Source organism: Elaeis guineensis, chromosome 11 (genome assembly GCF_000442705.2).
Source record: "Elaeis guineensis isolate ETL-2024a chromosome 11, EG11, whole genome shotgun sequence".
NCBI lineage: Eukaryota > Viridiplantae > Streptophyta > Magnoliopsida > Arecales > Arecaceae > Elaeis > Elaeis guineensis.
In genome coordinates, this window is record NC_026003.2 from 65,375,834 (window position 1) to 65,389,202 (window position 13,369).

Sequence of the window (13,369 nt, forward strand, 5' to 3'; positions counted from 1 at the left end):
ACAGAACCCTTATAAAACTCTCTCAAGATCCAAAGAAGACCTCTCTGCCTCTCATTGCCCTCTAGGATCTCTCATAGGCCTCAGGTCCAAATCCAATTAAAAAATTAGTTAGATTAAAACCCCATCCATCCAGGGATTGATTCTTCGATTTAAGATTATATCATAATCAATAGGGCTAAATCAATCAAACATATTTTCCAATAGGATTTGATCTAATCAAACCTAAATCAAATTGAATCTTTTTCATCTCTAAGATCAATTAGAACAAATCCTGTTATCCATTGAGGATGCATCCAATCAATCTAAAGCAAACCTAACTGAATCTAATTCAATTAGATCTGATCCAATCTCTATTGCTCAATCAAATTAAGCCAATTAAAAATTATATTGTCAATTAATTCTTTTCTAATTTATCAATCATTAGTAAATAATTTATTGTAACTTTTGTATAAGGTTAATTATCAATCACATTGATAATTAGACCCTTCAATGATTCATAATCATCGATCAGCCATTTGGAACCTAAGCCAATAGCATAAGAATAATTTCTGTACCAATAAATATAACCATCTAACAATGGGACACGATGTTCGAGTAGGCGAATGTATGCTTGGCAATACTTTAAAATCTACATAGATATAGTTATCGTATGATTCATCCCTTTGACTCTTAATGTACAATGATGACCTAGGGTTAAATTGTCAACCCTGGATGAGTGGTCCACATGTGTCTCAACCTCAAAAATCCTGTGACTCCTCACTAGAACTACTTTAGCCAAAGTTTTACTGAATTAAAATATAGTAATGCATCATCTCTAATTTTACTTGGAGTGGTCAATTCCATCTTGATCCGCACTCAGACTTCATAAGTACTTGACTATACCCAGAAACCTTCTGTCATCGAATTAAAAATTTAGATAGTCTGACACCAAAATATAATGAGTTACTTGCAAGTCACTGAGGCAGCTTTAGGTCAAAGAAACACTTATACCCATATCACTTCAGAGCAACCTTTGACAGTAGAGTGCTCTGGAGTTGGTCACGCTCGGTGAAACATACTCCTACATTTCACTATATGCCATATCTGTGTCACCACATGCTTTGCTTAAGAGGACAATCAACTAATATGGCACACAATGACCTACACTTAATACAATTATCATCTTTGTAATAATTATATCATTTGGTTGCGAGTAGGATTTAAGAACTACGCGATAAATCTTCCTTTATCATTTTGGAAGTAGCTCTAAGAACTTCATCATAACCATGAGTTCTACTTAGGAAGATGTATTTCTTATTATGAATCTATCAGATAATATTTATCAATTTATAATTTATATATATGCATAAAGCACAATCATCTACAACCTACTAACAGTAATTCTCTCCAGTCCTTGGTTTCACTCTGACCTCTCTACTACTCCAATGACCAAAGGTAGGTTTTTTTTTTGGTTTTTCATGGATGCCCAAAGAACCTAGGTGGGAGATCATCCTCCTCTTTTCTCCCATTAGAAGAGGGTGGGAGATCATAGAGGAGGCCGGTGGATAAGGGGTGGGAGCTGGAAAAAAAAAGCAAAAAGAAATGGAGAGGGGGCCGGAGTAACCGAGGGTGCTGCAAGGGAAGGGAGCAGATAGAGGGGGAGAAAGAGCCGAAAGCTGAGGGGGAGAGGGTGAGCACGGAGGATGCCAGTAGCATCATAAAGCTCAAAGAGGATGGGAGGGAGCAAATGGAGGGGGGGGGAGAGAGAGAGCCAACAGCCTGGGGAGTCGAGGGCGAGCACAGAGAATGTCAACAGTGTCATAGAGCTCACAGTGGAGGGGAAGGAGCAGATGGAGGGAGAGAGGGACTCAGTAGTGGAGTCCCACAGAGTCGAGGGAGAGACTGAGTCAAGGAGAGGGAGAGAAGAGAGGGCGAGCATGGAGGCTAGTGGAGTTAAGGGAGCAGTCGGAAGGGGGAGGAGTGAGCCAGACTGTAGTCGAGCATGAAGGAGGCCGATGGCTTCTTGGTCAGATGGAGAGTGTGAGGGAGACAGAGAGGTTAGGGGTCTGTGCGGATTTAGCACATAGAGTCGAGGGATTTAGGGGAAGAAAGGGGATTGATTTTATTTGAGTAATTTATTTTATTTTATTTTATTTTGTAAAACTCAAAGACATGCATAACTAATAATTAGTTAGTTAATCAAAAATTAATAAAGATCACTAATAATTTTTTTGATAAGAGAGTTTGTTTGTTTATGTTTTTCTATAACATTGTTTGTTTTTGGGTAATATACAAATGATGGTGTGATTTGTTTTGTAGGAAATTGATACATTGTAATAATGATAAATGTGATTTATTTTGTTATATAGAATGAATTCAATAATGGCTATCAATAAACAATGGATGAAAATTAGGGATAGACGTCAACCTGAATATATACGAGGAGTTGAGACTTCTATTAATTTTGTATTTGAGAATTCTTTGACACAGGATGCAATTCAATGTCCTTGTGCCAAGTACAAAAATGTGGTTTTTAAGGGAAAGCTGGAGGTCAAGTTTCACTTATTAAAATATGAGATTATGAGAAATTATACAATATATTACTATTATTGGGAAGGAGATGATTCTACAAAATTGAATGTTAATGATGATGATGTGATATTGTAGGTGATGGAGAGCTTTATATGGATGATGTGGTTGGATTGGTGAATGATGCTTGTGGTAGAACCAATGAAAATGCTGATTTCGATAATGAGCATAGTGAATGATTTTGGTGATTCATGTATGTCTGAGGAATTTAACATTCAAGCTACTAAATGTTACCATCTATTAGAAGAAGCCTAGGAGAAACTTTATCGTAGTTGTGAATATTCAAAATTATTAATTATCATTAAATTACTTCATCTTAAGTGGTTTCACAAATGGACCAATAGTTCATTTGATAACTTGCTTGAATTATTAGAGATGCTAATTTCTGATTGAAAAAATATTGGAATAGGACCTAATTAGTTAGTTCGTTATAACTAATTCTTAAGTTAGTTAAGATTGGATCTAAGAATTAGTTAGTGTTGGATCAAGAATCAAGAGTCATATTTAGACTAAAACTTAACCAACTCCCTAAACCCCATGTGTTTAAGTTTCTCCATGCCACATCTCCTTTTTACCATGAATAACTCATACCCCAATGAAAAGCCACAACTCTCTTGTTTCTTCTATGTAATATGGGGCCCCTCCCCTTTGTCCATGTCGCCTAAATAGAAAGAGGGGGCGTCCAACCCAAATTACATAAGTTTAAGCCTTCTTCTCCAACCCCTTTTGAAGAGATTTTGTGAGAGCTTTGCTTGCTGGTTCTTAGGTGTCAAAGAGAGCCTCTCTTGCTGATTTTACAACAAAAAATTAGAGAAGAAAGGCTCTTCCTAATGAAAGGAAGAGATGAAAGAAGAAAGGTCTTCTTTCTTGTGTGCAGCCTTCGAAAAGGAGTTCTTCTCTCAATTTTTTTTATTTTTTTTATATAAAAATCAGATTGGATCTTATTTTTAATGTGAAAATTTAAAGAAAAAATATCAAAAAAATCTGGTTTGATTTTTGGTGTTAGAAAATGCTATGATTTTATATATATAGTTTAAAAACTTTTCTAAACCTTATGCAGTGGAAGTAAATAAATTAGAATATTTTTATTTTAAATATGTACCAGATCTGATCTAAAAACCATAGCTAGGATCTTGACATGAATATGCTATCTTGATCTAAAATCTGAAAACAAAACAATCATTAACAAAATCAAATCGGAGATCAAATCTCCATACCTTCGGATTCCATGGATGTTCAGGGTTCTGATCATAATCGTGCAAGCACCAAGCCACTGCTAGTATCCATATGGAGATGCTTGATTAAAACATCAAGATCACTGATGTACTAGCACCTTGCAGATCTCGCTCCTCAGCTTTTGATCTACATCTCTTCTTCTAGATCTCAAAGAAGAAGTCGCTACACGAACTCTTTCTCACAGATTTGATGGGATCTGAGCCAGATTACCAAGAAGAGAAGAAGAACCTTTATTTTATTTTCTTCTCTCTTTTTCTCTCTAAGATCTGATCTCAATTAGATCTATGTGGAAAAAATTCAGTGCAGGGGTAAAATGATAATTTTAAAACTTTTCAAAATTATTATTTTACAGTAAAAATTATTAATTAATATAATTAATTAATAAGAATTTATCCTACACTAGGATCTAAATATGATATATAGCATGCATGTATTTAAATTTGAAATTCAAATTTGAACAGTAAACACTTTACTGTAATATGTTCAGAACACAATACCTTTGTGCGAGTAGTAGATCATTATAATCTGATCACCGTCGGGAGAGTTTGATCATCACGATGCAGTCACACAGCATGTCTGGCCTCTGTGGATCATCCACACGAAGCTCCCGATCTGATCGACTCCTCACGAGTGCTAGCTCGTTGTAGAGCCCTTTCGACGGTCAATGCTGATCGAACTCCTTTGATCGATATCTATCGATTCTTTGGATGCTCCAGATCGTTAGTAGACGTGCTTGAGAGGATGTTGAAGATCTCTCTAAAATTTGGTGGGCTCACGATACTCGTAGCTCACCTTCTCACTTCCTGAACTCCAGGCTAAAATTCTAAAGAACTCACTGAAATCCTGCATATATTTTTTCTTTCTTTTCTTTCTTTTTCTCTCAGAAGGATATTGACCTTCACCTTGCACACAAGGATTCCTCATGCCCAAATTCACATTCACTCTTTCATCTTTCATGTTAAACCTAGGCAAGACCAATCCGCTTATTGCTTTCATGATCAGTAGTCAAAGCGACAAAATGATTCCTTTCTCGCCGATGTACTTAATTTGCATCACGATATCAAAAAGTATTGATTTGATCGATCCTGCTTGAACGCAATTCCTATAGTGATGGATATAAGTGCAATTGAAATTCCTATCCAAAATTTTTCTTGCACACGCCCCACTCTTCTCCTCCTTTTAAAACAATGTCAAAACGTCTTATCCATGTGAGAGGATAAAGATGAGTAATTGCACATTTGAATTCAAATCAAATTTTGAATTCAAATGGAAATCAATTTATCCCTATCCACTAAGGGCATGAGAAGAGGAGGGCATGGCTTAATTTGTGTGTGAGTGATTTCATGAGAAATATTTTCTCGTGTAATAAATGGGGCACTAAAAGAGGATAAGGTCAAGGCGCTAAGATTGGTTGCTCATTCAAATTCAAAAATTATTTTTGAATTTGAATGGCCAACCAATTATCCTTATCCACTCATTAGGTGAATTAAAGTAGGGCATGAGGAGGGCTTTGCATGAGGAAAAATTTATGAGAACTTCCTTCTCGTGAATTCAAATGGGCGTAGTGGAAGTGAGGTGGCACAGGGAGAATGGGTCATGGTGGTTTCATTATTTAAACCAACCTAATTGAACCAAATAAGTTAGGCCCAATTAGACTAATTTAAACCCAACTTAATCAGGCTTAATTAGGCTCAATAAAATCCTAATCAAATCAGAAATTGATTAAGCCCAACCCCTGATCATATCAGGGACCAAACCATCTCGACGATTAGGTCAACTCTTAACCTAATCGGATCAAACCCAACTGAATCCAATTCAATTGGACTTGATCCAATTCAATTGGACTTGATCCAAAATTAATTACTCAATTAAATTGAGTTAATTAGTGATCAAATCATTAATTAAACCTCTTATAACTATTGAGTCCAAATCCGATGGATAATCGGGCATCAGAATTCATCGATATGTAACCCTGATCAAAGAGTCCCAAACCAGTGGGACTCTTGACCCCGGTACCCAAAATGTGTGGGACTCATGATCAGAGAATCTTGATTCTCGATCACAGAGTCCCAGACACATAGGACTCATAGTCCATGAGCATTAGGACTCTTCATTAGCCATCAGATCAGATAGGAACCTCTAATATGTGTGACCCTGCAGGTTTGAACCTAAACCGGTAGCACAGGAACCAATTCCTGTACTAATCGAAGTGACCATCTAGTAATGGTACCCGACAATCGGATAGGTCGAATAGTCGCAATCACAACACTCAAAACCTACGTGAATATGGTTACTGTATAATTTATCCTTTTGACCTCTGTGTTTAGGATGACTCAGGATTAAACTGTCAACCCTGATTAGATCATCCGAATCGTGCTCAACTCAAATAGTCCTGTGACTCCTCACAAAGACTACCCTGGCCAAGGTTTTGCTAAATTGAAACACGACTGTACACAGCTCCTAAACTGGAGTGGTCAATCCCATCTTGACACACGCACCGACAAGTCAAGTACTTAATTTTAAAACTTTTTCAAAATTATTATTTTATAGTGAGAATTAAGGATTGCATCCTTACCGAGTTGCTCGTGCAGGGGAAAGCCCAGTTTACTTAGGTGCTCAATCATTTCGATCATGTATAGTACATGATCAGTGACTGAGGCTCCATCCCTCATCCGAGCATTGAAAATGGCACAACTAGTTTTGTGCCTTTCAACATCGTCAGGCATGCCAAAAGAGTCGTTCAACATTTGAAGCATCTCCTGTGGCTGGGCATTCTCAAACCTGTGACTGAACTCATCATTCATTGCTGCCAGCATTATGTACCAGACGGTGGTGCGGTCGTTGAGCCACTTGTGGTAAGTATCTCGGACCGTCCCTCTAGCGTTCAGGGCTGGCTCCTCAGGTGCCGGATCCGTTACTACATAAAGGATCCATTCATGCTCAAGGATGATTTTTAATTTTCGATACCAGCTATCGAAATTAGGTCCCATGAGCTTGTCATTATCTAATAATGATCGGAGTGACAGGGTAGTGGCCATAGCTGCATAAAGAAAAACCAGACCTATATCAGTATATAAATTATTAATACTAAAGACTTAGACTTTAGTCTAAAGTTTCTCCTAGTACTTTTACGAATTGGTAGCCTCAACCTTCAATTCGAAGAATTACTTTAATTCCTTAGTGGGTACTAGAATCCACACAGACTACACACGAGCCCAACTTTGGTTGGTCAACCCATGTGCATCTATGGGTAGGTTCATAACCAGTTGTTTCTCTAAACAACTTCTAGTAATTAATTTTGCCCCAGAACCTAATCAGTAGGCTTTGGCCTCTACTAAAAAAATTTGGTTAGGTCCAACCATTAACATGATTTGATTTGATGAATCGGACCAATAAATGATCAAACCCGACTTTGGTCGGCCAACCTAACCACCATCAGAAAGACTCAAACCAAATTATCATACTATGAATGATAATTCCATTAGTCAATAAGCACCAGGCCTTTGGGCCTCCAATGATTATTAAACTAATGGACTCATTATCACTCACTTAATGGGAGGCTATGACTTAGTTATCAATATAACTTAATTATTTTTAGGACCTAATAATTTTTGAGGATTTTATTAAAGAATAGATGAGAAGATAAATTACCAGCCAATTTCAATCCTCTCACTAACTTCACCAAGTCAGATTAAAAAGGATTTAATTAAGCCAGCATTAGGAGCACCTAAATCAGTCAAACTGATTTACCTAATGACATGGGTGAGCCCTAATCACCAAGTGATCTAATCAAAACCTAATTCACCAGGTTGGCCAGGTAAGTGAGATCAGTGGTGGGGATAAGTCATTAACTCATCAGAGATCGAATCACTGCGAGTAGCTCCCACTTAAAAACCACTGGTCAAACTGCCAAACTTACCTTAGACACCAACCGGTTCATTAGTTTTAATTTGATCAACTTAGTAAATAGGGTTCCACCGCGTAGCCATGAATTAAGTCCATCTTGGTCTAGTTAAAGACATGGACCCATTCAACTACAACTATTGGAGTTGAGTCTAGAGTATCCTTGACCTAATCTAATTCAACTTTTGATTAGATTTGACCAATTACTCTAATTTAGTCCATTTCTTTAAACTAACCTTAGGTCTAATCCAATTATGGACCTAATCCATCTAACCCATTGACCCACAAGTTTATGCAATTGTCTTAGGTCTTAATTCACAATTCTAGACCTACTAAACAATACTTAATTCTTTTAATTAAGTATTTGGACTAATGGGTCAGGGTTTGGTATTTCGAAAATAATTTTCAAATTTGAAAGGTTTTATTTTTCTGTTAACCAAATATGTTGACTCATTACACAAATATATCAGCACATTTCATAAATAGCAATCCTATTGCTAATTAAATAACAGAAAATAACTCAATCAAAATAAATCATGAATATTTTTTTCACTGCTTCATCTACATGGGATATAATCGTATCGGCACCCCTACCGCCATAAGAGACCCCATCGAATGGGAAGAGAGAGCCTTTAAACCCTACTTTTCTCCTTTGACCGGACGGCCATGGCAACCAACCCAATTCGATTACTTGCTACTTGGATCAAGTATATCTAAATATACCAATTTCAAAATTTAAATTTCAAATTTTAAATTTTGAATTTCAAATTTCAAACAAATTTCAAATTTCAAATTTCAATTTTTTTTGAATTTCAAATTTTGAATTTTAAATTTTGAATTTTAAATTTGAAATTTCAACCAAATTTCAAATTTTAAAATTTGAATTTCAAAATTTTGAATTTCAAATTTCAAAATTTAAATTTCAAATTTTGAATTTCAAATTTTTGAATTTTGAATTTCGAACAACTTTCAAAATTCAAATTTCAAATATAGAATTTCAAATTTCAAATTTAAACTTTTAGATTACAACTTAATCTACGCATGCAAATATATATATCATATATAAGAACCCGCTCTATTACCATTTGTGGGGAAAATTCAGTGCAGGGGTAAAATGGTAATTTTAAAACTTTTTCAAAATTATTATTTTATATTGAAAATTATTAATTATTATTTTACCCTACACTAAGATATAAATATGATATATAGCATGCATATATTTAAATTTGAAATTCAAATTTGAACAGTAAACACTTTACTGTAATGTGTTCAGAACACAATACCTTTGTGCGGGTAGTAGATCACCACAATCTGATCACCGTCGGGAGAGTCTGATCATCGTGATATAGCCACACAGTATGTTTGGCCTCTGTGGATCGTCCACACGAAGCTCCCGATCTGATCGACTCCTCACGAGTGCTAGCTCGTTGTAGAGCCCTTTCGATGGCCAATGCTAATCGAACTCCTTTGATCGATGTCTGTTGATTCTTTGGATGCTCCAGATCATCAGCAGACATGCTTGAGAGGATGTTGAAGATCTTCATAAGATTTAGTGAGCTCACGATACTCATAGCTCACCTTCTCACTTCCCGAACTCTAGGCTGAAATTCTGAAGAACTCACTGAAACCCTACGCATATTTTTTCTTTCTTTTCTTTCTTTTTCTCTTGGAAGGATATTGACCTTTACCTTGCACACAAGGATTTCTTATGCCCAAATTTTCTCTCCAAAATTTTTCTTGCACACACCCCACTCTTCTCCTCTTTTTAAAACAACGTCAAAACATCTTATCCACGTGAGAGGATAAAGATGAGTAATTGCACATTTGAATTCAAATCAAATTTTGAATTCAAATGAAAACCAATTTATCCCTATCCACTAAGGGCATGAGAAGAGGAGAGCGTTGCTTAATTTGTGCATGAATGATTTCATGAGAAACATTTTCTCGTGTAATAAATTGGGCGCTAAAAGAGGATAAGGTCAAGGCGCTAAGATTGGATGCTCAATCAAATTCAAACTTTGTTTTTGAATTTGAATGGCCAACCAATCATCCTTATCCACTCATTAGGTACATTAAAGTAGGACGTGAGGAGGGCTTTGGATGAGGAAAAATTCTTGAGAACATCCTTCTCGTGAATTCAAATGGGCAAAGTGGAAGTGAGGTGGCACAGGGAGAATGGGTCAAGGTGGTTTCATTATTTAAACCAACCTAATTGAACTAAATAAGTTAGGCCCAATTAGACTAATTTAAACCCAACTTAATTAGGCTTAATTAGGCTCAATAAAATCCTAATCAAATCAAGAATTGATTAAGTCCAACCCCTGATCATATCAGGGACCAAACCATCTCGACGACTATGTCAACTCTTAACCTAATCGGGTCAAACCCAACTGAATCCAATTCAATTGGACTTGATCCAAAATTAATTACTCAATCAAATTTAGTTAATTAGTGATCAAATCACTAATTAAACCTCTCATAAATATTGAGTCTAAATCCGATGGGTTATCAGGCATCAGAATTCATCGATATATAACCCTGATCGAAGAGTCCCAAACCAGTGGGACTCTTGACCCCGGTAACCAAAATATGTGGGACTCATGATCAGAAAATCCTGATTCTTGATCATAGAGTCCTAGACTTGTAGGACTCATAATCCACGAGCATTAGGAGTCTTCATCAGTCATCAGATCAGATAGGAACCTCTAATGTGTGTGACCCCGCAGGTTCGAACCTAAGCCGGTAGCACAGGAACCAATTCCTGTAGTAATCGAAGTGACCATCTAGCAATGGTACCCGATGATCGGATAGGTCGAATAGTCACAATCGTAACACCCAGAACCTACGTAAATATGGTTACTGTATAATTCATCCTTTTGACCTCTGTGTTTAGGATGACTCAGGGTTAAACTGTCAACCCTGATTAGATCATCCGAATCATGCTCAACTCAAACAGTCCTGTGACTCCTCACAAAGACTACCCTGGCCAAGGTTTTGCTAAATTGAAACACGACTATATACAGCTCCTAAACTGGAGTGGTCAGTCTCATCTTGACACACACACCGACAAGTCAAGTACTTGACTACACCCAGTAGCCTTCCGTCATTGAATTAGAAATTCAGGTAGTCCAGTGGCTAAGTGAAGTGAGTTGCTTGTAAGTCACCGTGGCGGTCTCAGGTCGGAGGGACATTTATACCCATATTCCATCGAAGCAAATCTTGACAGCAGAAATAGCTCCGGAGTCGGTCACGTTCAGTGTAGATGTACCCTTACATCTCACCTGTATGCCATACCAGTGTCTCCACACTCATTGGTTAAGAGGACAACCAACCTATATAGCACACAACGACCTATGCTTGATAAACGTTGTTGTCCTTGGTAACAACATATCATTTGATCGCGAATAGATTTAAGGACTAAACGATAAATCCTCCTTTGTCGAGTCTAAATAGTCCCAAGGACTTCACCACAACATGGGAGTTCATTAGAAAATAAAATATTTTGTGATGAAAAAATATTAAAATAATTTTTATTAATTCATAATTCATGTACATATACAAAAATGAGCACAATCATCAACAGGCTGATGATTGGCTTTGGGACACTATTCCCAACAATCTAGGCATTGGGGATGAAGGGAGGAAAGAAGAGGAGGCATTGAGAAGGAGATATGTAGTAAGAAAGAAGGTCTATCACAAATAGCACAGGCCACAACTTTTTCTTAATTTTTGTCGTACAAAAAGAAACCCATCTTGCACCAAAAAGATAAGATCAGATCTTTATCAAAATAGGGTATGTGTGGCTCGTAATAATGGAAAGAAATAAATTGTGCGACCAAGAAGAACCGAGTGAGATCTCTTACATAATTTCTTAGTGCACACCCCAACTTATCCAAAGTTTTTGTCACACAAAAAATTATTCCACATCCCAATCTAATCTGATTAGAAAGTTCTTTTAATAAAGAATCTATTCAAATCATATTTGGATAGCTATCCTAAAGAGAGAGAGAGTCGTAGAAGGATGGGTGCCCCTTTTCTCTTCACTGATGCAAGAAAAAAAGTGCTAGAAAATCATCACCCCTTCTGACTTTTGGTAGGCGAAATAGAGAGAGAGAGAGAGTCCCAAAAAACCTAGGCTCTATGAGTCATGGTTCATCTAGTTCAAATTGGATCTCAATTGGGTTCAAATCGAGCCTGAATTTAGTCGAATTCAAAAGGTTGTCAAATCTGATCCAATCAAGTTTGAAATCCAAATCTGATTTGGATAATTAAACATAATTAGTATTAAATTAAATTAAATCTAATTAAATTAAATCTTATTTAAATTAATTAAAACTTAATCTATAATTTAATCAATCTTAATAAAATCATAATATTTATAATTAAGTTCCTATGCTAACAATTAGTAGCTGCCAAAACTGTAACGCTTACAAATTAGCAATTTTTAAAATTCAAACTATCGATATGATTAATAATTCAAATGTAATCTAAGCCATTGATCAGGTCATGCTCTTTTTGTATGTGACTCTTCAGGTTCTATTCTGCATGATAGTGAGATATACCATGATCTTTATCATAGTATCATCGAAACTCTTTCCGATGGACTAGAATGATTCCAACTCATCTCAACAAAGATTGTTGATCCAAAAATAATCCTAGTGAGTTCTTATGATCCACTAGTAATATCTAGCAGCATGTAATAGCAACCTAGTAGAACAAAAAAGATGAACCATTGGTGCAGTTATCATGCAATACAATCCTTCTATCGTGAGTCCTGACTAGATGGAGATCATGGAGAACTCGTCAAACCCCATCGTCAGTCATATGCTTGATTGGCTCGACTCGAGTTCATCTATGAATTTCATGAAAACTCTATTCTAGTATTCACTCTTACTTTGATCAGAGATTTTCTAAAGTTAGTCTTGCGAATCGCATAGGACTTTTCCTTTTCTATCAAGATCGATAGATTCCATTTAAGTACATCCTATTCTAAATAACAAATCTGAACCTACAATAGTCAATATACATAGCAAGGATTCAAATGGCTAGAGATCAAAAAATGTACAGTCAAACTAAGTAGCCTCACTATGAATAGCCAACACATTGTAGTTCAAAGGACCAGTCTCACCACTGTAGCATCGAGAAAATTACTGACAAGTGAGTAGTCATCCAAGTGGTTTCACATATCGATCACGCTCAGTGTAAGTTATTCTCTAATAACCACCTATATTCTTATCCTAGTGTCTCTACACCATAGATTCGAGACTCATCTGCCTAAAAAAGAGGTGATCCATGCACCGATCTTGAATAGATTGATCACTGTCCATCATGATGATCTTTCAATTAGGAGCATTTAGAAATTAATCACTAATGATGTATATCTCAAATTTTCAATATATTGAGAATATATAAAATCATCTTTATTAATTTTTAGGATAAATATGGACATATATGACATGATTGGTTATAAAGACTGTCCATTAGTGTAAAACATGTCTTAAAGAAAAGTATGTGTCAGCCAAGACTGGCTTCTAGGATACACATCTAACAAACTCTCACTTACACGAAAGCCAATCTGTCATATATCTGAGCCCCATCTTCTGAAAACAGGCTTCGATGTTTAGCTGGCTAAGTGACTCGGGCCCACCGCATCTTATGTGGA